The sequence below is a fragment of the Neltuma alba genome, unplaced genomic scaffold (assembly GCF_004799145.2).
Source record: "Neltuma alba isolate B1F8T4 unplaced genomic scaffold, ASM479914v2 tig00012027_pilon, whole genome shotgun sequence".
NCBI lineage: Eukaryota > Viridiplantae > Streptophyta > Magnoliopsida > Fabales > Fabaceae > Neltuma > Neltuma alba.
The window spans coordinates 15,214-42,539 of NW_021636594.1; the positions used below are offsets into that span (position 1 = coordinate 15,214).

Consider the following 27,326-nt stretch of genomic DNA (forward strand, 5'->3'; position numbering starts at 1 on the left):
CTTAATAATTTATTAAGATTTTGACTATCGTTTATTAATTGAGTAGCAGTTTTTGTGTGGCAAAAAGTAGAAGGAAAATATTAGTTAAAAATTTATGTTGACAAAAATATAAGAATAAAATGAGTAAGGGTTTTTTAATGATAAATGACATTTTAATCCTTATATAAAAATAATATAATTATTTTAAAATAATTATTTAGATAGGATGCTATGTAAGATGTAAGGTGTCTTATATAATATGATATAACAAATTTTATTAAAAAGACTACGATAAGTTAAAGGCAAGGTAACCACGACAAAATAATAAAATTCATAGGGTTAAATTTATAAGGAATTACAATCAAGTCTCACAGAAGAGAATAATTACCAAAAGGTCTTAATAATAACCTCAACAGCTTATAATGACAAGTTCTATAGTAAGAATAACAATATTTGAGACTTGTTTTTCAATTTTTTTTTTACTTGGGACCTCATTGTAATTCTTTTCTAAATTTAAACCTTAAAATGTGAGAAGTTATATGCAACTGACAGGCATCCCCATACTTCCTTCCCGTCCTCCCAACGTGGGACTTCTATTTTTTTTTTTTTGCGTTACAGGCGGCAAGCTAAAGAGCTTGCAAAGGGAACTTTAAAAACGCAGACTCCTGATTTGGCAATGAGCTAGGCCCCGCCATCCTGGTTTTATTTTTCCAAAGGCCTTCCCTGCACCACGATAGTACTTCTGGATACAACCTGACCTGATGATTTATAGCTTGAGCTGTCCGAGCCATGCTGTCCGCACAGTGTATAATGTCTCTGTCCGGTGTGGGACTTCTAGTACATTACATCCGCACGCTCGCTAACTTCTTGCCTTGCAAGTAATTAATTAGACACCCCGTTTTTGCTAATTTCTTACGCCCTTGAATTACTTCTACTGTTCGGTTAAATCCTCAATATTCATAGGCTAGTGTAGAATGAGATTACAGCTTCAAAATAGAGGCGTTCTTCACCATCCTTGCTCACTCTCAACCTTCGTCTTGCTCCTCTCACCTTCTCCCTTGACCTTTTTCAGTTTCACATCTGTATATCAAAAGCACAATGTTTCAGTACTTGTATGGGTTCTCTTGTTTCTCTCACTCCTTCGTCGACTTAGGCATGGACAAGGAACAATGCACTCATCTTCTTTCGTGGCCTCAAACCCATTCTTCATCGAAGCACAATTATTGAACCCCATGAAAGCCCTCCTTCATCACTTGCGTCGGCAGCAATGGTTTAGCAGAATCTTGGAGGTAGAGAAGGTTGAAGCTGGGGGCATCAATGGCGGATCAGATCACTGGACAGCAGCATATAACATATTGGTAGATATTGATGTTGCTCATTCATTGGATTTGGAAAAACGGATATTAACTATATAACAAACTGGACAGAAGTTGTCCCTAGAAAAATTCATATTCTTTATTGTGTCCCACAATTTTAAAATGAAAGGCTTGCTTATAATTACGTCATGGGTGAAATTGGAGATATACCTACAAGGCTTAATTCAATGCATGTGCAGTGTTTGAATTTATTTAAGAAAGTTAGCAAACTAGTTTAACCCCTCGGGATGAATATTATGGCCTATGCGCTAGTAATTAACTCTGGGCCAAAACTAAAACCAATTGATTTTTGTCAAAATTTAGACTTTTCTGGTTAACAAATTACTACCTCCGCTCCTTAGTATAAAAACTAATTGATTAATTTGAGTAGATTAAGAAAATTAGTTAAATTAGTTATTTATAATAAATATATGTTATCTTTTCTAAAATATCCTTACTAATCAAGTAGATGGGCTAGAATCACTATTATTACAAGGATTATTTTAAAAAAAAAATATGAGAAATAAAATAAATTGAGGTTTTATATTTATGATTAAAATAAAAATCAAATAAATTCTTATGTTAAGAACAGAATGTAATATATTGGGATTATAGTATATGATGGCAAACTTATACTAATCGGAGAACGATGGGATGGCGATAGACAACGATAGACAGTCAATTCTGCCTAATGTAAGCTCATGGACTAAAAGTTATGATGTAGAGCACCACCTCTTCCTCTTTACAAAATATGCACAATTATGTGGAAAATTTCAGTAGTAGCAGCTCAAAATTTTTTAGAATTTTAAAAATTAGTTGTTTAGGAGTGTTTGAAAATTGAGACCAACATGCTGAAAAGGGTTAGAGATTATTCCCAAATTTGTGGATTGTTGACCTTCTAATTGCTGGCCTGACTATGAAATAATACAACAAATGTGATCTACCAAGTGAAATCCTTTGGGGGGAAAAAACAGTGAAATAGTGAAGGGACGAAGCTCTCACAAGCGTACTTTTTGGGGTTATTTTATGACCTACCAGACTCGACCACAAATAAAACAAAGCAGCCAAAATAAAATATAGTTCTTTGTGTGAGAAGAGAAGAAAAGGAAAATGAATCATTTGGTTCTTTTGACATGGAACTGAGTATCCTGTTTTATTTTTTTCCTAATATACTCACCCTATTACCGATATTTGGTTCCAGAACCTCTTTGTGGCTTTCCAATTACCCAAACGTCGACGACGGAGAGGTGGGGATTGGGGGGGATTATTTGGCGTGTTTTTTTTTTTTTTTAAGCTTTGGATCTCATTTATTTCGCTGCTTATTCCCTTGTTTTCACTTTTGTGAGTCTGAAGTGGGCATACGTGAACTTGCTATCACAAGCACTTCTTTCTCCCTTGTTCTTTTATGTTACAAGCCCTTGGCGACTCCCAGATTTGTGAAACAATGTACAAAAGGTGAAGCAGTGTTGCTCCTCCTTCTTTAGATCAGTACTGTGAATAGGAATTCTCCTTAGGGACAAGTAACCATACAAATACAACTATATTACTTTAACAAACAAATTGTGATTCTGGTAAAAAATGTATTTGAATGGCTTTGGATTCATGAACCACATGGTTGTAGTAGGAATGAACGAAGACAGAGTAAGAAAATATTTCATACGTACTGTACTATCAAGAATACATGCTCCTCCTATACTCTTTAAGTTTAAATACAGAACATCTAATTGCTGCAATTATTTTCCTAGTAGCATCAGTAACATTGTAAGCCGAATGGAACTTTCAAGCATCTTGACAATTCATGCTTCTGATGATCTCATCGTAACGTTCCCCACCTTTTTTGTTCCTTCCTTATTTTGATAGTTAAGGAAAAGCTTACAAGTCAGCTTTCGCCCATCATCTTTGTGTGTGTGTGTGTGTGTGTGTACGTACAAGCGTATGTACTCATTTTGCAAATTGCAGGCCACAGAATGGAAAGGAATAGAATACACAGTATTTTCACGATTGCAGAAACACGAGGGATAAATTTGCAAGTTGCTATTCCATGAGAACAATTCTGATAAGACGCAGGGACAAGACCAAACCAGTTTCAACCGTGAGCATGATCAAATGCAAATAATCTTACCTGGGATGAAGAGCAAGTAATAATCATCTGTTCAATGTCAACTAGCAGCACTCATAGTAGCCAAAAGGACAAGATAAAAAAATGATCAAAGTCAAGTACATAATTGCAGAGCTTCAAACCTGACTGCTATTACTCCCTCCGATGTGCCCATTTTTCATCTAGTTAAAATCATTGGGTTCACACCTAACATAGCAGAAAAAACATTCCCTTTATCACAATCCGCTGCTTTCTTTGTTCATACATCGTCCTTTCTAAACAATTCAATGAGAAACGTAAATATTTTTTACAATTTTAAAGAAAGGTAAATGGATTCACCACCCAATTCTGCCAATCAAATATGAAAGAATCCTCTTTTTTTTTTTTTTCTCCCCTAACAATACTCGAGAATCTTATATTCTGTGAGTTCTACTCAAAGAGAATCCAGTGCCTTTCTTCGTTTCAATTAAAGCTAGGATCCATGAAAGAGCAGGATCCCTCTGATTCCAGGTCCAATCGTGAAGTCATAGGTTGAAGTAACTAGAATTCCCCTCATCAGCTTCTCCCATTGTTCAATTCAACCAACTCGACGAAGATGACGATAAGAACCAGGGTTTCCACAACATTTCAGTTCAAGAGACCTACGGTCTTATCCCAAGAACCATTATTGGCATCAAGATAACACGCTCGGAGGCAACCCGTCGGAATCGATGCCTAACATCAACAAGAACATACCGAAGCAAATAAATTCAATGCCAAAGCACGCAATCACGAAACAGACGATCGAATGAACAAAATAAAAATAAAAAATTGAACAGAGAATTGGACAGGGGCCGCGCGAACGCAGGCCCCCGCTGCCACAAATTATGACGTAGGCTCTACCACTTGGGGAGACCTTAGGATGACACCCCTCCGAAGTGCAATGGAGGTCATCAACCTAGGCCATGGACCTTCGTGATCACCCATCGACCCCGCCCAGGTAAGTATGTTGCAGTTGTCCCCCACCCTTTGCTTTTATAGCGCTGCTTCTCCTCTTCTATTTCATTACTGCCTGATGTGGGACTTCTATTATATTACCACTAGTTTCTTCTCATCTCGTAACTTACTTTTTCGATTCGTTTGGTGCGAGAAAAATAGATAGAAGGGTAGGAAAGAAAAGATAAAATTTTAGTGAGTTCTATTTAAAAAACTTAAAAAGTTAGAATTATTGTAATTATTTTTTTATAATACTTCTTTTTTAATTAAAATTTTAAAACCCTATTTTTTAAATTTTTTAAATGCAGTTCATTAAAAATTTTTTCCCTCTCGTCCTTTCCATTTTCTTTGTACCGAACATTACCTTAGAAATTGGGAAATATACCATGTCTATGCTATTTTCCTTTTCTTTTTTTTTTTTTGACCGGACTATGCTATTTTCCGTTTCGTTCGTGAGTTACTTCTATTGTTTGATAACATTTTGAAGACCCATAAAGAAATATATATATATATGGGATTTCAGCCCTAAAAGAATGTGTCTCCAATTCCGATTGAAGGGGGTTGTGATTGCTTTCTTCACATTGGAGTTTTGCTTAGTCATTTGATTAGACACTTCAATATTTAATTAGCTACAAAGGAAAAGTTCGCCTTCAAATTATTTTTGAATGAGATCCAGAAGAGTTACTTTAATTCAAGAAAGAAGGCTTTTGTCCAAGACTTTTGTTGATCATTTCCATCTGATTCACCTCTAGTAACAGAACATGGCAATCATGGAATGGAAGTGATCGGTGTTACGTGAAATGTATTGAAGCAAGCTTATTATGAGTTCTTATACATCTAAAATGTTTGGTTCATGTATGAAAATAAGTATAACTCAACGCTTATTTCTTTGGCACATGCATGATGTAACCCAAATTGCATTAAATTCTGGTTATCATATTAAATATGTTATACTTTTGTAATTGAAAGCAATGGGAAAGATCACTGCAAGTCATTCATGAAAAATTTATCATATTCTATTATATAATTATATCAAGTTGAAGGTTAAACTCCAAAAGAGACTGACATCCTAGTTTTTATTCATGAAAATAATACAACAACAATAACAATAACAAAACCTCATGAGATGGGTTTAACTATAAGGATCACACGACGTTATTGAGTCCCATCCAAAGCCAATTCTTTGAATATATTATTAATTAAAAGATCTCACTCAACGACCAAATATTTTATTTCTGTCCTAGTTGATCATGTTCATGAAAATAATAAAGGAAAAAAGAATACTAGGCAAGAGGCGGTAGGCGGACAACTATTGGTTGATAAATGAGAATCAATTTAAGCCTATGTTATATTCATTTCTTTTTAAAACTTAACGTATTTGATGAATTAAGACTTCGTGATATTGCTTATGTGGGTATGTATAAAGGTGAAAATAGGCCATGTCAGGCCAAGCCTTGCTCTTAATAAACCAAGCCTGTTTTGTAGCACATTGGCCTGAACCTAACCTGTGGCCTGTTACAAACTTATTCTTCAGTCTGAGTCTAGCCTGTATAAAGGCCTAGTTTGACCTGAAACCTGTTAAAAAGTCTGTAGTTTTTTAAAAAAATTCAAATTATATAGTGATATGTAAAAAAAAAAAGAAGCTAAAATTAAAAAATGCATACATAATAATTAATTTTTAAGTCTTGTCTTTTATTTAAATTTTAGTGTCATAAATACTATTTTAAATTCTAATTACAATTTATAAGGATAATATTGAAAACTAGTTGTAATTGGACGTTAAAAGTTGGAACAAGACTATGTTTAAGTACAAAATAAAAATTAAAATCAAGACAAATAAATAAGAAAAAAATTATTAATTTTACAATGAATAAAGAGGGTATCATAAGTTAATTAATTTATCATTCTTGGAACAAAATTTTCTTTCCTATTTTATTTATATTTTTAAAATTTAAAGATCACATTATTTATTGATATTATTATTTTAAATTATATTTTCATCTTCACTTATTAATTAAACTTCAAAATCCAAGGAAGCATTAAGCCTTTAACTATATATTAAAATTAAAAAATAAATTAAAGGAGCACATTAACAATAGTACCATTGACTAATTTTCTCATATATTATAATTATAAATTTATAACAAACCCAGGTCAGCCTAACAAGTTTAACAAGCTTATCAAAAAGTCTAAACCTAGCCTGTTAAATTAAACAAGCATTCAAAGAGGCCTGGGCCTTTTTTTCTTCCTGAAAACGAGCTAAGCCAGATACAAGCCAAGCCATAAACCCCTAACAGGCCACCTGATCTATTTTCACCCCTTAGTATGTATCATGCATTTTTCTATTATTTAACAAGCTGTTTATGATAATATAGTTACATTTTGGCAAAAAAAAAAAAGAATAAGATGTATAGTTACAATCGTGGTTCCGTATTGGGATCTTTTTAATATCTTTCCCTTTTTTTAATTTCTATTAGTTAGCCAAATAAACAATTATACTCTTAAAATTCAAGTATTCAAATGAAATTATGATAATCAACTTAACAAGTTGAAGACATAAAATGAGTCTAATATAACAACAGGCATAAGATAAAAGACAACACAAACAAACAAAAACAAGGTACATCAGCAAATAATAATGACTTGTTGGACTTTGCATCAATTTGAAGACAAGGCTCAACACCAAACAACAAAGTCCTATCTTACAATGGCCAAACCTCATTTTGCTTCTTTGCCTATTGATAGATAGTAAGTGTAAATGTTAGCTAGTGATATGCGTTTGTCAATCTTTCTAGCCATATAATACATTAGTAGTAGTTATCAAAGGGATTATAATATAAATATCTTTTGAGGACAAATATATGACGCACAGGAGATGCCACCAGTGAGCATAATTTTACCAATAGCAAGGAAAATGGTCCTCTTTTGATCTTCATTCCACGTAGCAAAAATCTGATATATTATATTCTAGTAAACAAAATTCATCATCTTTTTTTCTAGCAATAGCTAGATGAAAATAAAAGACAACTAACACGAAATGGTAGATGGATAGTGTTACGTGGCGAAAGGAAATAACAAGTGTAACTGATAGTATTGTTACGTGGCGAAAGGAAGTAACAAGTGTAACTGATTCAAGTATAGTAGTTAACTTTCTAACAAAGTGTGGAGGATTATAAATAACCCCACGTGTAATACTGTTGGCAGTGAATAAAGAACCCGTCTCTTCTTCCACTATTCCCGTACCAGATAGAAACCAAAAACTAATGATACTGGCACGAAAACTAATGTAAAAACACTTTTTAGGCTGCACATAAATTTAAAATATTTTTTTTAAACCACATGTGCTTTAGACATGAGCTTTCGAAAGCTGTATTACAAGATTGATTAGTGAATTAGTACATGTGTGTTACCTCTTTCCTCTCTTTCTTGCATAATAAATGGTATCAAAGCCAGATTATTGATTTTAAATAAAAAAAAATCTATTAAATAGTATCAGAAGTAGGTTTTGAATTTCAAGTTTAAAAAAAAAATACTTCTTTGGTATTATTTATAAATCATTTTCTGTATATTTTACACTAATAAAAAACCTTAAATCATATTAATTTTGTTTTAAAAGTTAACAACTTTTTAATTTTACCCTTATTAATATATACACTGTTTTTAAAAATAACCGAAATGCGAATTATTATCATAAGTCCAAAATCTAAAATATTAATTTCAAGAGCACAATTACATCTTTGATAAAAACGCTGATAACAATTTATTTACTTGTTAATCCGATTTAATCAATATTTTTTATTTGTTTACCTATTAATTTAGTCTTAAAAAAATAAATAATAATAATTAATATTGTTTAAATAATAATAATTAATATTGTTTTAGGGAGTTCAATGTTTGATCTGGGATCGTTGAAATTTACTATACAAAGATATTGTTTATATGTAAATATTACAGTATAATGATTATTTTAATTTAAATACATGTATAGTCTTTCTTTTAAAAGTTTTGCTGTCCCTCCAATTTTTTTTTAGAACAGATTCATTTTTTTTAACAGATTTTGTTATATCCGTAGACCTTGAAGGCCACTTTTAAATCCTAAATTAGAATACAGTTATTAATTTGTAATATTTATACATCATCTTTATGTAAATCTCAACAGTCTCTTCATTTAAAATTAAAAATTCAAATTTAAGAAGATCATCGGAACTCATCTTGTTTATGTATTTACTTAATTACTTTACATTATAAAATCCCCTTCCCTACACATTGATTCAAGGCTTGATTTCACCATTCCTTTCAAAATGCCAATTTGGGAATAGTTTGCTCTTTAGTTTTTTGCTATCTTTCTTTTGGTGACCCTACTTAGTGAATTCCCAATATTTTCGTTGCTAATTAAATTTCAATGAAAAAATGATAAATTTTTTTTGGGTTTCACATCATTGTTTAGCATTCACGCTTTATATTTTGTTAGTAATCCATTATTGATCTAAAAGGATTAAGGTGAAAATTTGACCTTGATCTTATTTTTCATGTGCAAATTAGCCTGTCAATATTTTAGTTGTGCTAATTTGTCTCTGATTTGTTTAGAAGTGCAATTAGGGGTGAAAATAGACCAAGCGGTCTAACCTGTTAAAAGATAGAAATAGGTCCCGGCTTTTTTGAAGGCCTGCTTAGCTTAACAGGTTAGGCCTAAGCCTTTTGAAAAGTTTGCTATTATCTGATGCTATTATTTTTAATATGATCTTTTAATCTATTTTTTTATATATAGTTAATGCTCCATGGAATTTTGAAATTTACTTTGCAAGAGAATATAAGGATATAATTTCAAATGGTAATGTCAATAACTAATGTGATTTTTAAATTCTAAAAATATAGATAAAATAGAAATAAAAAAATATCCTACAAGGATAGCTGAAAAGAAGGGAAAAAATAATAAATTAATTAATCTGTATGTTACGTTAATCAAACTATGCTACATGTTATTTTGTTTCGTCACTAATTTTACCGTTACTAAATAATTAGTGAAAAAATTCAAAATTAGCGATGGAAATTTTTCATCACTAATTCATCTTTAATTAGTGACGGATATTGTACAAAAATTCTATAACAAAATAGTGACGGATCTGTGAAGAAAAATTCCATCACAAATTGGTGGCGAAAATTTCCGTCACTAATCCGTCGTTAAATTTTTTTATTTTGTAAACTTAAAATAGTACATGGTAACCATTGATTGCTACCACATGTCATGTTTGTGAATGTCACCTCATTATCAGCTGCCACCTCATATTCTCCTATCCTTTGTCTCCCATGCTGCTATGTCATCCCCTCATCCACATTATCGCCATGTATCCATTATTATGAGACGTCATATCATCAATGGCTGTCATTTCACCAACTTCTCTCTTCCATACTGCCATGTCATCTCCTCGTCCATGTCATCGTCACATATCCATCATTGTGATCTGCCACATCATCACCAGATACCACCTCAACTCCTTTTCTCCCCGATGCAACCATGTCATCATGTCGTCCATGTCATCACCACATGTCCATCATTATGAGCTACCACGTCATCACCTTATCCACATAATCACCGCATCATAAATTGGCTGAATTTGTGAAGGAATGTTGGTTCAAACTGGAGACCTCCTGCACGTGTGTTAAAGCCTTTGTCAGTTGAGCTGAGAAACACATGCGAAATTTTTATACAAAAATAAACATATATAATATATCTAATAAATATTATTTACATAATTTAATATATATTATATAATTAAATATATTATTATTTGAATTTAATTTTTATGTTTTAGTAAAAATTTCTAATAATTTATATTTTTATTCAAATATTTAACAAAATAATAAGTATATTATATATTTTTATTTTTATTTTCTTTTATAATATTTGTTTTTTAATTTTTATAGAATATATTACTTAAAAATTATGATATATTATATTTTTATTTTAATAATAAGTTAAAAAAAATTTTATGAGAATTAGTGATGGATTAGTAACGGAAATTAGTGACAGAATTTTTTCGTCACTAATTTCCACCACTAATTATTTAGAACAGAATCAGCGATGAACTTGTAACAGAATTTAGTGATCCATCACTAATTTAGTGATAGAATAAAATTTTGTCACTAATCCATTACTAATTCAGCCAATGAAATTTTCCGTCACTAAATTCTGTCTCTAATTTTAGTGACGAAATTTTTGAAGGATTAGTGATGAAATAAAACTTCATTACTAAATTCCATCACTAATCCCTTATTTTTTTTTGTAGTGATACTCCAATCATGTTCACCTAAATCACAAATCAGATTTCCATTGCCATTTGCATTATTAGGCAAGCATGGGAGATGTTGAGATTGTTAGTGAATAGAATATGATGATCAATTACCATGTTTAGATTAGGTTAACTGTATGTTTATGTGGAGATTAGAAATATTTGATTCCCAAATTTTTGGATCCCTTCTTCCCTGCTAGTGCTTGAAATCTGCTTTAAATGGTGGAAAATCAAAGAATAAATATATAAAAAGGTAAAATCAATGAAAATAGGACTCAAATAATCAATACAAACGGTCCTAATAATAAGCTTGATTTAATCCTCCATCTACATGTACCATGTAGTCTCAATCTTTGTACTATGTTTATTTCTCAGTCAAGCAGTTATTTGTATAATGCTGTGCAAAACATTTTTAAAGGCGATTATTTTAATAACCACTACTAAAAATAGTCTTTCCACGATGGTTTGGTTAGTAAAACCGCCATGAAAAATTTACTTTCCGTGGTGTTTTAACTAAAAAAACCACCGTGGAAAGTTATTTTTCACCATTGATAATTATTAATAATTAATGAATAGGAATAAAGAGGTTGGGAATCATTTTGTAGAATAATTCAAAGAATGCATGTAATTATATAGTTCTCTTAATTATCCCACAAATTGATTTGGGGTCTCTTCAGTTTTCAAGATATTGAAAAGAATGCATGTAATTATATAGTTCTCTTAATTATTCTGCAAAGTGATTCACATGCGGTCCCATCATTTTGTATCTCATCATTTTCTAATATAGACTTGTTTTTTTTATTGAAGAAATAGAACTTTTATTATGGAAGAATGCATGTAATTATATAGTCCTCTTAATTATTCCGCAAAGTGATTCACATGCGGTCCCATCAGTTTTTATCTCATCATTTTCTAATATAGACTTGTTTTTTTAAGATGACTTTCGGATTTGAAGAAAGAGAACTTTTATTATGGAATTTCTTCCCTTCCAATTGTCTAAAAATTTGACAACAAAAGTGTACACTGAATTCATATCCTCGTTCATCAGATAAGGACTTGGTTTTTCAATTATATTGGATAAGATATCATTGTTGATTGATTCATTATTTCTTTTATTAAAACTTATTATTGTGCTTTAATATTTCTTGAGAGGGTAGTTATTTGGGCAATTGATTCTGTAATACTCTACAAAAGAGGAGAGGTTAAATATAATTTCTTCCATAAGATAAAATATTTAGCGCTAGAAATTTTTAGATTTAATTTCTTCCATCATTGTGCTAAGGTGTATCCCCCATGAGTCATGGCCCCACCTCCCAGCAAACTAAATAAGATCCAATCTTTTCACCCAAAAAAAAAAAAGATCCAATCACAAAAGACATTGAAATGCATAACAAAGGATCTACAATCATAAAATAGCAACTAAAAAAATGGATCTACAATCAAGAGATGATGTGGATGTTGCTTCAAAATCTTTCTCGTGATAAATATGCTTCCGCTTGACATTCATCCTACGCAGATTAATGCGATGATGGTTCAAGTCATATATACTCCCTCCGTTCCTTATTATAAGAGACATTTGATACTTATTGTATGTTCCCATATATAAGAGACACTTAAAAGTTGTCTCTACTTTTTTGTGTTGATTTCCTATTTTACCCCTATTTATTTTGTCTCTAACTCATACTCTCTCTCCCTTCTACTTCTTTTTCTTTTAATAATTTAATTGTTCTCTCGTATACTCTCTCTCCTTAGTAATGGAGGTATTGTTGGAAAAAACATTATACTTTTTACACATTAATGGTTTTCAACTAATTTTAACTTTTTTTTTATCAACGTAATTTGGTTATTTGTTTGAACGGAAAACCAACAATTACGTTGATCATGGCATACCTACCCGGCCAAATACATCTCAATAGAGAGATCCATTCTTCCACCTAAAATAGCCAACACCAAAAACCAACAACCAAGAAAGAAAATGCGCGCACACACACACACACACTCAGATATTCCCACAAATGAAGGAAAGAAAGCGCCAACGCACACCGAAGAACAATCACAAAAAGGCATGCCCAGACCCATGCATTTATAGTACCCAAAATTACTATAAAAAATGGATATAGGCACGTCGAGATAAGAACTCCTCGAAAACAAAAAGATAAAAAATGGATATAGGAATGTCGAGATAAGAACTCTTCAAAAACAAGAGGAAAAGAAACGTCCAACAATAAATGAAAACAAAACAATTAAAACAGATGCACGCATCCAGAATGATGGAACGACGTGGATGGAATAATTATCATGAGAATTAAATTAATTGCCTCAAACAAAACATAAATTCCTGCGCCGATTAACCTTCCCCGCAAACTCATTTCTTCGCCCCCAAAAAATGAATAATCCTAAGCATTAATCTCCATAAAGAAATCTTAAATTCCTGACCCCTCAACTTTCCATGGAAACTAACAAAATAAAAAGTCACAGGAAAGGCTAGACGGACCAATCATAAAACAGCCACAAAAAACAATTAAAAGACATGAGCCAATAGATGAAAGCCATGTGGACCAATCACAGGCCAGCCACAACATTTATAGAATATACAGACAGATAGATAGATAGATAATTTACAAAATTATGAATAAATGGTAAAATAATTATTTATATTAAAAATTTAATAAAATTACTTATAAATAGAATCAAATAAAACGTTTTCTCCTTATAAGACCAAACGAGTAAATTAATTATTTATGAAAATGCAAATAACTTTATTAGCCTAATCTATCTTTTTCATCTTTTTTATAATCATATACTCATAAGATATTTTTTTTTCATTTGACAAGCTTATTGCTTGCAAGCAGTCAAGTCACGGAGGGATCAAATTCCAATAATTGCCACCAAAAGGCAGCCTCATTTATAAGTAATTTTAATAAACAAATTTAAATATAATCAAAATTTTCAAAGTTATTTATTTAAATAAAATTACAATTGACTAATATCATTTTTAATTAGTATTATTTATGTGATGATTTAAAATAGTAGTTCTTTATTATTAATTTAAACGGGTAGTTTGAGGAATGCCAATTAGGATTTGAATTTGAAACATGCTCTTGTGAGGCTTCATATTGCGTTTATAGCTTCTAACAGTCTAACACAGATTTACTCCTCCGTCCTTATTATAAAACCCAATTTGACTTTTTATTTGGTCCTAATTATAAGACCCAAGCCATTTTCTCTCTTATATTTATGCATTTTTTTCCAAGATAATCCTTTTATAATGATAGTTTAGCCAATATACTTAATTAGCAAGGATATTTTAGGAATAACAACACTTATTTATATAAATAACCAACTTAACTTACTTCCTTAATCTCCTTAAATAAGTCAATTGGGTCTTATAATTAGGACCGGAAGAGTATTTAGAAAGGTTTATAAATAATTTTTTAATTGTAATTTACGAAATAAATATGTGAAATTTTTTTTTCAAATTACATAATGTGTTTATACATAATTTTTAACAATATACCAAAAAAGGCCATAATAAATTTGAAATGCAAAATGATACTTTTGGATAGTTGATAGATGTTGCCCAGGAGCCATAAGGATGCTCTGCGCTCTGCTCCATCCTTGTAAAATTTCTCGCGCGCATTTCGGTGTGAATTTTATCCTCAAATATTAAGAAGCCAACTAGCCAGGAAGCAGATGACCGGCGTAACGGCGTCGCTTGGCGGGATGAACCTTGTTTGCAGAGGAGCAGCAGCAACCTCCCGAACGGTTCTCATTACTGGTGTCAGTAAGGGCCTCGGAAGAGCTCTTGCCCTAGAATTGGCCAAACGAGGCCACACCGTAATCGGGTGTTCACGTGCTCAGGATAAGCTCAATGCACTTCGGTCGGAACTTTCTGCCGCCCTAGCTGCTGCCAATTCTTCGTCATCTGAAAAGCATTGTTACTCGATGCCGATGTGGTTAGTACTCTTTATCTGTCTTGTCTCGTTTCGTTTCTCGAATTCATTTCGGATTGTCTGCGAGTCGTTGGAAGATATTTCATGTGTAGTGAGTGTACATCGCTTTGCCAATAACTGTTGTTTAAAGGGCATTGGAATTTGAAAGTGTGTTATGAGTCAATGAAAAAAAGCTCCCTTGCTCATTTCTTTCGGGTTCAGAGATCGGATAGCAGCGTTGAGGAGCTGGCTCGTACTGTGATGGAGAAAAAATGGTGTTCCTGATATTATAGGTGCGTATCCTTAGTTCATCATGATTATTGCATTTGCGTTTTCTTTCCCTTATTGTGGATGTGAGGAAATTAATGGTATAACTGTGTTAAAATCTGGAATGTGTGAGTTACAAGAAAGTTAAGCTTCTCGCCTTAACTGGAGGTGATTCCATTTTTAGGCACTATCTATCATATAACGTGCTGCTGTCAGCAATGATTTTGGAGAATTTTAAATTATGCATTTCTCTTCAGTTGAATCTGAGAATTTTTTTTTTGGCCGTCCCTTTGGTTTTCAGCAAATTTTTTTAGGGTTGGCGTTTGTGTAGCTTCAGAGGGATTAGAAAGCTCGTCCAGTTCAATGATTGTGCTGTTTAACCAGATTTTTATTTAAGCTATATGGGCGTTGTCTATCCTCTGGTGATTTATTGCTTCCTGTTTTCTCAAACTTCTTTTTCTGAAAACAAACAATATTAATTGCATGTTGTCTGTGGAAATTTGGTGAAGAAATTGATCATCCTCCTTATATGATGCTGGTTGTCAGTTCACAAGAATGCTATCGAGGTTTTGCAGCTGGTATATCAGTTGAGTTGCCCTACCAAAATACAGGAAGGAAATTATATTTTCATGTCTGATCTTAAAGTAATATACAGTTTCTTTATTTTGTATTACAGGGAATTGTAATTATTCAGAAGGAAAAGCTTATAAACTCAACCAGCTGATGGATTTTGGGCTTTATAACCTCCTTAATTCAGTTTATCTTGATTTTAATGTGTGTCTGTTTGATTTTGTCATTTATCATATGGTGCTTTTGGACAGTCTGATATACTAAAGCAAAGGGTACAATCAGTAAATAACGCAGGCACCATTAATAGAAACAACAAGATTTGGGAAGTTCCTGTTGAAGAGTTTGATAATGTAATCGATACAAACATCAAAGGAACGGCCAATGTATTACGTCATTTCATCCCTCTTATGATCACAAGGAAGCAAGGAATCATTGTCAATATGTCGTCTGGATGGGGAAGAGCTGGTGCTGCACTGGTTAGTTGAGCATATAGTCGTCATATGTCCCTAGATTATTATTTGGTTGCCCCACTCATAATGCAGATAGCCTAAACTTTTTCTTGTCTAAATGGAAGTTCTTAAACATAGATTTTCACGAAAGAATGACATATCTGATTTTTGTGTTTGATTCTAACCATCTTGTTTCTCAAAGGAAGTCCTGGAACTTTAGGATGCTTTTTTGGAGGAGAAAACAGTGGCAATGGGAGTGGGGGGGCTAAATAGAAGTTGTTTAATCTGAGATGAATGTGGAAATTATGACAAGTTTCTTCTTGGCATGATGTTCGTGCGTGATTTACCAAATTCCTACAATCTGATCTTGGTTTTCAATATTATAAGTCTATGTGGATACCTGACTTACCATTTCCAACGTTTCCAACTGCCAACATCCTTCATTAATATCAACTAATTTGACATTCTAGCGTTGTGCAACAGGTTGCACCTTACTGTGCATCAAAATGGGCTATAGAAGGATTGACTAGGTCAGTGGCCAAGGAGTTACCTGAAGGAATGGCAGTTGTAGCGCTTAATCCAGGTGTAATAAACACTGAGATGCTTGCATCATGCTTTGGTAATTCAGCTGCTCTATATCAAGCACCTGAAGCATGGTATAAATATTTCTTCAAGAATAATATGTTTATTTGGTTGGAGCATTTTTTCTATTTCCATGAATGGACAGTGCCCCATGTTGGCCTAACTGTTCCGTCTCCCTGGTTCCTATAAATGTGCTGAAGATTACCTTTTTCTTTTTTGCCTCCTTTTGTTGCGTTAGAAAGAAAAGTTTTGGAATGATCAGAGGATCTGAGCCATTATCTGATCCGGTTTTTTAATTTCTTATTGTTGAGAGCTGGAGGGCGGCCAGACCAAATGGAAGAACTCAATTTCAGAAGACTATTGTGATGTGATGTTTGTTAGATATAACGAGACTATTTTTAGTTTACAGCTAAATCTTCTGTTGAATATTTCTTGACTAGGTATTAGAGCCATGGTGATCAGAGAGTCAGAAGTTCAATCATTTGCTCTAAAATTAAAATGCGCTGAACTTGTGTTGCATCCGTGTATCAAGCCCAAATGGCCTTCCATGGGCGAGGGAATGTGTTGAAAGTTTGAAATTGTAACAAACTAATCATAGGCTTGTAATACAAGTTAAATCAGGTTTAACCATAGACATCAGTTGATTTGTGTGATGCCCACAATTTGTTTCGCTTTCATTTTGAGCTTCCAAATATAAATGTGATTTACTCCTGTATTTCAGGGCTCCTAAGGCAGCAACCATGATACTCAATCTCACTGCAGCAGACAATGGTGCGTCTCTCACTGTTTAGGACAAGGGCCAAGAATCCCCTACGCGTAAGCTCCATTTTCTTGGGAGCCAGGCAGTGCAATGGGCCGATCTTGTTTACTGTGCATTCAAAGTTTGGGAAATCGGTTTAGTCAGAAGATGAATGGAGGTTTTTCTTTTCGATTCATTACATTACATGGGATGGTGCAGATGAGCTAGGTCTGGATTCTTTATATGGCCAGTTAGCATGTGCGAAGCCCGACTGTAGTTTAACTGGAGAAGAGAAAATTATCTAAACAGATGGATTGTAGTGAAGTAGTAGGCATGAACCAACGCTGAGAATAATTACGTTAAAGTGTATCATGTTGGCAACCTATTGATTTTTATTTATATTTTTTGATTAAGCCTATTTTTCATTTTGAATGTTGCCAATTGTCCTTTGTGTTTTCGCCAAAACTTGATTTGAACTTCGCTTTTTTTTTTTTTTTTTTTTAAAATAACGTATTTACATTTCACTTTTTCAGACTAGTAAGGTACACTTTTTCATCTTGATTTTTGTTTATGAATATATCAGAGGTTGTCGCCACATTTGCAATTCATCGTTGTTAATTTCTGCGTTTTAAATCATGGATGGAATCTTCCAAAAAGATGAAATTCATGTAAGGCTATGTTTGGGTGACACTCAAACATGATTTGGAGAATAAATCACCAAACACTCACCCAAAAACCAAAACCATGTTTTGAAAAAAAGTTAAAAAAAATTATTTTTGGAGAAAAAAAGGAAGAGTGTTAGAGCTTTAGGATATGTATCTTGTTATTTTTTTTATAAATATATTTTTTATAAACAATTTAATCTTATATTATTAAATAATATACATGTTAATTATTATAATTATATTATCTTATGTATTTAATTATGTTAATAAAAAATATATAATAATTTTATTCTTCAAATTAAAATATATCATAAAATCTATTTTTTCTGCAATTATCATATTAACTTATGTCTTTTTTTAATAATTTGTATATAAAAAAGTGTTTCTGATAACAACTATCCAAACACTTCATTTCTCAAAATAACTTTTTCATAAAATCTATTCTTCCTAGAATCTATTCTCCAGAATCACTTTTTTAAACCACGGTTTGGTTTCATCCAACACACCTAAATCTCGAGTTCCTTAACGTCAAAGTTAGGTCACCTGTGAGACAGACAATAGAGACTCACACTAAATCAATTGCATTCGTGAAATCACAGGCTGTTTGCATAAGCATCAAAGCTCCGGTGAAGCTATGAACCTCAACTATCCATTCTAATCATTCGAAAACTCCCTGAACAAAACGCTACCTAGAGATGACAGACTTTAAGCAAAAATGTCCACTTGATGCGTATTGATACAATTTATCCTCTGGTAATCACATTGATACAAAACAAGTTACATATATTAGAGGAAAAAAATGTCGGGCAGACACAATACCATCTTATCCGACATTGTCCCCGAACATCCAATATGGGCGAAAGCGGAGAAACATGTATGGCGATAATATGGCCGTATTAGCAATCTTTATCTACACACCTAACCCATTTCTAATAACTTGAAGAGAGGATGTAGGACTGTCAATACAAGACTGGAAAAAACTCAAGCATCCACCCAACAAGAATACAGAATAAAAAATTGGAATGATCAGTAGCTTTATCTAATATCTTGAACCAGATGGAGGTGCTGGTGGCAGCCGAGTTGGTGTCCGGCGACTGCTAGAATTTGAAACTGAACTCGTGTCACCATTTTGAGATGGGTCACTGTATCGTCTACTGTGTCCACCAGATCCAAACCTAGATGATGAGTCAATGGAACCATTTGCGGCAGCATCAAATGCAGATCTCCAATCACCACCAGACGAGGAGCCATAACTTCCGCCACTTTCTGCATGAATTGACTTGTTATAGTTGTGTAGAGAAGTAAATCAAATAATGGGTAAGATCAAGATGATAGTACTAATACAAAAATGTATATTTTAGACGACAGTTGCAGTATGCAGAAAGTACGCAATCAAAAGATTATATGTATTCAAGCAATTAGATATTCCTCTAGGATGACAACAAAATTTACAAGCAATCAAATTTTTTATTCCCATTATAAAGGAAAAGTACAAGTTTATCCAATAACCCACCTAAGCCTTTCAAATGAACAGATTGTAACGTAGCATAAATTTGAACTTGTATTGATAAAAACCATTTCAGGCTTTCATGGTCCACTAGCATGAGTAAACCTTTATGAAGTGACCCCTTGTCATGTCATTATTTTATGTTATTTGCACAATGGAAGCTCAGGTGCCACTAGCCAAAGTAAAGATGATGCAGCTGTTTTTTTTTTTTTTTTTTTGGGTGGGGCGGAGGGGGTTGGGATGGGGAATCATGCTGATCACCATAAATCCCTGACATAAATTGTTCCCAGAAAGTGCGTGCTTGCAGAAACATTACCTGTTGTGCTACCTTCTTCAGACCAACTGGATGCTGCAGTCGCTCTATTGTCATGGACACTAAGCTGCCTAGTTAGCTTTGAAAGAAGAGAGGACTGTTTCTGAATGCGCTCCCTTTTACGCTTCACGTTATGGTCCTCTTGGAGCAGCTCTTCAATTTTTGCCGAGCTTTGTGCACTGTCAATGACAAAAATGTAAACAAGTTCAATAAATTTTCCTTACGAAGTCCCCAAAAAAATATCCTGAAAAGATTTTGAATTTGAAGTGTTGTACAGCACAGATATCTCCAAATTACAAGAATTAAATGATTGTCCAAATGTCCTTGGTGATCTCCAAAATACATCCAAGAAAAGCAATAAAGAATACACAAAGTAGACAGGTTTTTAATGCAGCCCAAGGGTTGCCAGAAGTATTGAATATATTTGATGCTCCAAGGACGAAATACGGGAAGGCTATCACATAAAATATTCCATGAAGAAACGATGCATTCATTGGGCAGTAGGCAGAGGAGACAGCTCTAACCTGACGGAACTGTACAACTGGTTAAGCATGTCTTCTTTGGCTTTCTCCACTTGGCAAAGAACAACAGCCTGCTCAGCCAGAACTAATTGATTTCAGGGACACTGAACAGCAAGAGATCCAAAGAGAGAGAAATACAGTACTTGTAAAGTACACTGACCTTGGGGACATTAGCTGCAAGACTGTTAAGAACAGCTTCAACATAACCACGAACTTCTTGGGCCATCCATCTAAGCTCCTCTTCTGGATCCGCAGGCCTTCTAGTCATAGTATCCTATAAAAGAGTAACATGAGCAACTTTTCAGAAATAAAGCCAGCAAATTCTAGACAACAGCAGTTCATAGATGGGTCAGTGATCATAGATTTTTTAAGATGCGCAGCTACTAAAAATCTACATGCTACCTTCAAATATGCAGAATTTTTTGAAAAGTCCTGTTTCAATATACAAGGCATTTTAGGGAATTCCAAGTGTGACTAATGTCTTTTTACTTAAAACGCCTGTAGGAGCCTATTCAGATTACTTACCTCCTATTAGAAATAAATAATTAATGATTAGTGAAAAAAAGGCGAAGATGGAAAAATTTTAAATCTTAATTACCCAACCGTTTCTCTTGGTGATCATGCATCAGGTAAAAATGCCTTGTATTTGAAACAGAGTACAAGCAACAAGTACCCCAAAGTTCTGGAAATTTCTAATTGACTCAATAGACATTTTTGTCATTGCGAGCTTATGTTATAAACTTCTTGAGTTCAACAAATGAATATGATGCTAACCCAAAAAGTGCAAAGTGCAAACCTATTGATATGAACAGAAAAAGATAGGAGGATTATGATTTAGGAACACTAGAAAAATAATTAAAAAAACAAAAAACTTCTCGTCGAGGAACATAAACCACAGGCATCAAAGTTAATGTGATTGGCATGTTAGCCACTCTTCGAATAATCAGTGTCTTCCAATTTTTTTTATTTTGCCACATGATCGAATGAAGCAAATAAAAAGAGGTGGGCAACATAATAACTTACAAGGGAACCATCAGAAAGACTGTGTCGCATAGGAAGACCTGATTCACCCGTTATTTGACCAGCTTTTGTAGGATTTGCAACATTTCCTAGCTTTTTTAGCCACTCAACCTTATCTGCTACACTCTCAGCCTTTAACAGAACTGTACTTTCAGCTGCAAAACGCGTATGGCAACATTGTAACACACCAAGCAGGGGCATATCAGATCCAGTGATGGCCCCGGGAGGATGCATCAGTTAAAGGCGACATTGCAGCCACAAGAAAGATTACCTTTCATAACAGTCTTATAGGGGACCTTGCTGGTTATCTTGAATATGAGGTTGGATGCTCTTCCCGAATCAGGTCCATTGGCCTTTTTATCTTTTGAGCTCTTTGCTGAAGCTTCGTCATCATCAGAGATTTCTTCAATGTTGCATTCCTGATTGGGACAGCCAAAGCAACTCGGGATTAGTAAGCTGAAACCTTAAATTATTCTTTGTTCCCATCTACTCAAGACTCAGAAATAAAGCAATTTTCCTTTCTTTCTACCTTTCTCACTTCATATTCATACAGAATATCAAAAGAAAGGAAAATTGTTATGCATTCTCTTTTGTCGAATAACAGACACCAAAATGCACAGGAACTACTAACAAGTAACAAAGAAGATATGAAGAACGAAAAATGTGATCAAACATTACAAAATCTAGGCACAATTAATGAAAGAGGAAACCCAAGACAGATTGCGAAATGAAATGATTTGGGAGCAATGAACAAGATTAATAATTATTCTACAAAGAATTTCATATAATGAACAAGTTTATGTCATACCTCTAATGTAATGACTCCTCGGAAGTGTCTCTCTTCTTGTTTTTTGGTGTAACCAAGCTGCAATATAAACCAGTATCAAATCATAGTACCCAGAAAATGTTAATCATTAGCCCTCATAAAATCAAGCCGTGTGACACTGATAGTTACATAATCACATACATCAACCTCAACAGGGACAACACAAGGTTCTTTCCCTTAGAAGTTAATCATTGGCATCATGGGAGGAATACGTGCAGAGCAATGATGCAAAACAATTAGGACAGATAACAAGATGAAGGGGAAAAACTCGCAATTCCTTCCATCAGAGATTTCCTTTTTTAAAGAAAATTATGAAGATTAATCTTAAAGGAAGGTTAAAGATCCAAAGCACACCTAAACAGTAAGACACAGCCTAATGATCAAAAGACAAGGCAGCAAGACCAAATTCTTGAAGGACACATATGGTAGGATTACTGTACTTCAACAAACGTAATAATTACAGTCACAAATTGAAATCACAATTCACAAGGAGTTGTAATAATTTTTGAAGAGGTTTAGCCTGAACACATATACTGGACCTAACGACTTATAGACGATACCAGCCCAATGAGACTTTTTGATTTATCATAACATGTAATATTATATGCCCATTTTTACTTCAGAAAAATGCTTCTATAATCATTGCAGCGACGTTCTTTCATATGGTCATCAACAGGTCGTCCAAGTCCATACCAATTCGAAATGCTGCAAAAGAGGACCTCATTGCAACTTGATAAAATTATTTTGAGGAAATCTCAACTACTTACTTCCTTTCATTCTTTCCCCCAAGGACCTTACAGAACTTCACTTAATTTTCATACCAAAAAGGAAAAAGAAAGAAATAAGTTATATTCCAAAATCACTTCTGCACAACTTGAAGGTTTCCATGACTGTTGGTTGTTAGTGTCTTCTCCACTGAAACATAGGCTATTATCTTATTCTGTATTTTATCTATCTGATGTTTATTCCCCAAGATATCAGATTAGATGTATCTTGTAGACATGATTATATTCCCTAAATTACAGGCTAGAAACTGGGATATATTATAGTGAATCTTAGCATCTCAGAAGCCCTATTTGCATCAGCTGAATCTCTCTGAATAATATCATTCAGTTTTCATCCTCTCTTCGTTCATTGGTCAAGTACTTCAATTATGAAAATAACCATAACGTCAAAAACCATACCATTTGAATTGAGTACGCTACTTAGTTCCAAATAAGCCTTTTTTTTTTTTAGTGAAAGTTACAAATAAGCCTTTGACAATGATATACTAACCTTTCCAGTCTTCTCATTCAAAACGAACCATCGTCTACTCCAGCCACTAGTTTTTCCACTTTTTTTAAACAAGTAACCTGTGTTGAAGAAACAATCCATAAGAAAAGGTAGAAGCCGATTCCATGTACTATAGTTAAGTATAACTATAATTTAAGAATGCAGATTCCTTACCTTAAAATAGAAATAGATAGAAAGAAAACAAAAGCCTAGGCTGGGAAGATATACAAGCTTTGTAGTTCCATATGCTAATGGAGTCTAAAATATTACATTTTATGGACAGTGCAAAATTCACATGCCCAATTATCTGTTAACTTGAAAATATAGAAAGGTTCATTCCATTCTTTACAAGTGGCAGGAAATAGGGACAAAATCATTCTAGTTTTTTCTCCCTTTTCAGTGATTTCAATGACGCTGGCTTCTCAACCGCTTTCACATAGCCACATAATACTATTTCTTTTGAATAGAGAACATAATATTACATGTGCCATATCAATTTAGTATCAAGAGTTTTAATTAACCAACCATTGGGAAATGACCAACCACTGCTGGAAACAGTTTAATAAGAGGAACCCCAAGCGCAAAGAGGCAACTGTTTTAACAAGGATAATATCGAAGCTCTTGAAGGCATCATCAACAGAAGAGATTGAAGCCACCAAACACATATTTAGCGCATTATGTCACAAAGAGACCTTGATCATACGGTCAAGCACACAATAAAATGTTATGATCAATTTGTAGAAACCTGCAGTTATCTCTCCATCAGGCCCAGCCGTCTTCAAACCAGATCCTTCTTGTGTATCCTTGTCCTGCTGACCAGATTTATCTTTCATTGATTTCAAGGTTCCTCCACTTTGTTGACCAGTTTGAGGACTAGCAGCCTAGAAATGAAAACACATTTTATTTCATGCATCTAGAAGAAAAAAGCTGATTTAATACCTATTTCACATATAGCACATCCAAACTGAGTTTCTTAAGACGAAAAAGAAGACAATCCCACACCCGATTTAGACCAGACTGTTCAGCCTCAGGAGCCCTTTTAGAAGACCGGTTCTTCAGCTCATCCTCTTTGCGCTGCCTTTCCATTCTAAAGCAATTGATAAAAAGTGTTGCAACATTAAAATAAGATATGCACAACTAAAAAGTGTAAAGTTATCATAATATTAACAAAGATCCAGAATTTTCAAGAAATACACATCAAACACAAGAATTACTTGTGGCTTTCTAATTTGGGACTCTATCAGAAGGTCCACTGGACAGTTCAAACACCACAATTTTCAAACTTCACTACATGCTGGGAAGAAAGATTGCCATTCAGTGTTTTTCTCAATTATAACCTTGAGAGTGACATGCTCAATTATTGGTCCGAGTTCTAGAAAATGCGTCTTCCCTTTTCTTAGAAAAGGGTGCAGCTTTACCGTTTAAATGATTTGAGCTTAACTGAAGAGGCATAGCTGGTGCATAACAGGGATTATCACAATTTTAAGATACTGCTTCAGAGCTTTATGTATGAACAACAACTAAGTGTTCCTAGTTCCCACTAACAAGCAAGATATTGAGCTAACAGATATCTAACATACCGTCTCTGCACTAAGCGAATGAAGTGTTGGGGTGGAACAAATGCACGCTCCATATCAACTAAAGCCACCACCATTTTTGGATTCATTTTTAAATCCATCTAGGGCAGAACTTGCAAGCGCCACAAGCTGGTTTTAAATTTTGAAACATAAGATAGACCATTCTCAAAATTTAGACCAAGTTACTTCCAGATTTCTGCAAAGCATTTTTACCTCTCTCTTAAATGGAGGATATCGTCCAAGACCAGGTGTAGCATTAGCAGCAGCAGAAAACTATATCCAAAGTACACGATGCACTAATTTGGTTGTTACAAAAAATAAGTTCAAAATACAGCTCAAGAGAAAAATGGAACAGGAATTTTACATCATCAGTCTATCAGAATTCAGAAACTACCCTAAAACTGCAGCACCCATGTGACGATAACATTAAAAAAAAAAACCCAAGTGCCCTAAGCTCTACCGGACTACAGATCAAAACAAATAAAATACCTCAGAATCCAAAAATACATAACACATCAGTTCCAAATTAACAATTGTTTGAACTATCTAGCCAACGTGATCATTTAATACGCCAGACAATCAGCCTTACAGTCCAAAGGTTCCCACACTTCAGACATAACAGATGCAAAGAAAAAGAAATGAAACACGGGCCTTCCCTTGATGCAAGCATTTGATGAAAATTAATAGCAAAAGGAGACAGAACAAGAAAAGGCACATGCCTATTTATCATACAAGTAAGAAAAATTTCAGCCCTCTACCCCAATTCTCACTAAAAGTCCTTTTTATGCCTCTTTGGACATAGCATAATAGCCACTTTATAAATAAAATCGATGGCAAATTAGAAGCATACCTCATCAACACACAGACGTGATGGCTCCTTTGCCATTTCAAGAACACCTTTGATAAGGACCTCAACCCTTTTTCTGGAGGAGAAATAAGATAAGGTTGATATCCATCTGCTTCTAGGACAATCTAACACAAGTTTAAAGAGAAATATAGAAACAACCGCACCTGAAGCGAATGAGGAATTAAAGATTAACTTGGACAATAAAAGTGAAATGTTCAAAAGACAATTTACCCTTTTAACATTGTTTATGTCAAAGTGTCTGTCTATAGGAAGCTGTTTAATCCTGTTGGGAAAATTGCCTTCAAAACTGGCAACAACTTTCCAACCATTACCCTGCAAAGGATTGGAGGACTGAAGTTACAAAAACAGATATCTACCAGTATAATGAGTTATTATTGATAAACTATGATTAAGGAGCTGATTGAGAGTTGAGTAATCTAAAGCTGTATAATTGAAATTGTATGCTCTTCCCCAGCATAAATACTAATGTAGGGCAAAAGCGTGCTTCAGTTTTCCTCTCGCTCCCTCTCCATCTCCTCTCCCGCTCAGTCAGTCACTCTCTCAGCACGCACAAAGACTCCCTCTTTCCTGCCATGAATTTCTGCTCTCTACCAGTTATATGATATTGTTTGGCCTGGCTGTGGGGAATTTTTTTTTTTTTTTTAATGGAGGCTGATTTATTCCTCAGTATTGGTGGCTTGTGAGGTTCACCTAACTGCAGCTTACCATAAAAGTATATTTATTTCAAGGTATAAACAAAAACAATCGCCGCAGCAAGATGTTGGAGGAACTTGTCTTCAAATTCACGGCATAAATGCAAGGCTAGAGCTTTGTACCTTCAGGACTACTAACACATTTGTTCACCAAGCTTCATTAATTCCTCCTGAACAATTTGAGACTTTCCCTGAAGGACTGCAGCATTTCATTTTAATTAAAAGAAATGAGAAATCAAAGACACATTATAAAATCTTAGCAATAAAAAATGCAAAAGGTCAAACTTTAGCTCTGAAATCATGGGATTTACAACATCCTAACCAGGTCACTCTCTCTTTCATAACAGACCTCACATGTGGGCATTATCCAAGACAAAGAACCTACCAAACAACATCTCATGATCATCGAAAATTCTTATGGACTAGCCAGTTTTATAAACTGGAGGCATCTAAGTTAGTTAGGATACTACCAAACATGACAAGATGTCCATATGTGGAGTAGTAAAACTGTAAAACCCCCCTTCCAAATATCCAAATGCTTTGACAAATTTTAATTGTACAACAAATAACAAAATTACTCCCCCCGTTCCTGATTACAGGTCACATTAAACTAATTAAACAAACCAAGAGTTAGAATTAGTTGATTTTCTTAAAATCACCCCATGTTCCACAAATACCCTTAATTAATGCAAATTCTTTATCATCTATCCCTCTCCTCTCTCTCTCCACCATAACTACTCTACAATATTCTTTCCAAGGGCTATATCAGAAAACAATATTGATTACTTCACAAATTTTACAAAAATGACTTCGATAGGAACATAAAAAA

At 33.8% G+C, this 27,326-nt stretch overlaps 1 long non-coding RNA gene, 1 other non-coding gene and 2 pseudogenes across 2 annotated transcripts; 1 reads left to right on the forward strand and 3 right to left on the reverse strand.

Moving 5' to 3' along the window:
• Positions 1 to 4,258: 4,258 nt before the first annotated feature.
• LOC114721296 (U1 spliceosomal RNA) lies at positions 4,259 to 4,419 on the reverse strand. The gene has a single exon (XR_003738064.1). It is a non-coding gene; the product is annotated as a U1 spliceosomal RNA (small nuclear RNA).
• Positions 4,420 to 14,363: 9,944 nt separating this feature from the next.
• Positions 14,364 to 17,668, forward strand: LOC114721292 (NADPH-dependent pterin aldehyde reductase-like; annotated as a pseudogene).
• Positions 17,669 to 18,703: 1,035 nt separating this feature from the next.
• On the reverse strand, positions 18,704 to 25,823 carry LOC114721289 (dynamin-2A-like; annotated as a pseudogene).
• Positions 25,824 to 25,865: 42 nt separating this feature from the next.
• On the reverse strand, positions 25,866 to 26,119 carry LOC114721291 (uncharacterized). Its single transcript, XR_003738062.1, has 2 exons — positions 26,016 to 26,119; positions 25,866 to 25,909 (listed from the first exon to the last, which is right to left on the reverse strand). It is a non-coding gene; the product is annotated as an uncharacterized LOC114721291 (long non-coding RNA).
• Between the last annotated feature and the right edge of the window lie 1,207 nt (positions 26,120 to 27,326).